We start from the raw sequence: 1,110 nt of genomic DNA on the forward strand, positions 1-1,110 counted from the left end.
CGTTGCCGGGGAACTAAGATATTAAGAACGCTCAATTTTTATTAATTTAGCCATTTATTTTTCTTGCAATTTAATTTAATTTTATTATTATTATTTATTAATTTACTTTTTCTTTCTCTGGCAGGTTTTTATAGTTTATGACTAGAAGAAACCCGTCGGGACCATTACTTTTTGATGAAGAAATCAATCGTAAGTTTGTAGAAACCAAAGAGAAATAAGGCGTAGCTTAAGCTACACAGAGAACGAGAAAAAAGACGATACTCAACCCCCAACTGACAAGATGGCTGAAAACCAAGGCAATCAGCTACCTCCTGCAATTGCTGCCAATCAAAATCCTGCTCCACGCACTATGTATGATTATGCTAAACCTTCTTTAACAGGAACTGAATCTAGCATAGTTAGACATTCTGTAGCTACAAATACTTTTGAATTAAAACCTAACACTATCCAGATGATACAACAGTTTGTTCAGTTTGATGGTTTGCAGGATGAAGATCCCAACGCTCACTTAGCAAACTTTCTGGAATTTTGCGATAAATTTAAAATCAATGGCATTTCTGATGATGCCATTCGTCTTCGATTATTTCCGTTTTCATTGAGGAACAAAGCTAAACAGTGGTTGAACTCGTTACCACGAGGGTCAATTACTACTTGAGAACAAATGACCGAGAAATTTTTACTAAAACATTTTTCGCCGGCTAAAATGGCTAAATTACGTAATGATATCTCTTCTTTTGTGTAGATGGATTTTGAAACACTTTACGATGCATGGGAGAGATACAAAGACTTACTGAGAAGGTGCCCTCACCATGGGTTACCGCTTTCGCTGCAAGTACAAACATTCCACAATGGTCTGAATCCCTCGACTGGGCAAATGGTTGACATAGCTGCTGGCGGAACCATAAACAACAAAACACCTGAAGAGGCTTATGAATTCATTAAAGAAATATCACTGAATAACTATCAGTGGCAAGTCATGAGGACTAAGCCAACGAAAATAGTCGGCGTTTATAACATCGACTCAGTTACTATGCTGTCAAATCAGATAGAACTTCTCAATAAAAAGATTGATGGTTTACTTGGTTCTACGTAGGTACATCGAGTAATGAG

The 1,110-nt window shown here is 36.9% G+C and overlaps 1 non-coding gene across 1 annotated transcript; it reads right to left on the minus strand.

Moving 5' to 3' along the window:
* Positions 1 to 709: 709 nt before the first annotated feature.
* LOC128283275 (small nucleolar RNA R71) lies at positions 710 to 816 on the minus strand. Its single transcript, XR_008273616.1, has one exon. It is a non-coding gene; the product is annotated as a small nucleolar RNA R71 (small nucleolar RNA).
* Positions 817 to 1,110: the final 294 nt, after the last annotated feature.

Source organism: Gossypium arboreum, chromosome 10 (genome assembly GCF_025698485.1).
Source record: "Gossypium arboreum isolate Shixiya-1 chromosome 10, ASM2569848v2, whole genome shotgun sequence".
Classification (NCBI taxonomy): domain Eukaryota; kingdom Viridiplantae; phylum Streptophyta; class Magnoliopsida; order Malvales; family Malvaceae; genus Gossypium; species Gossypium arboreum.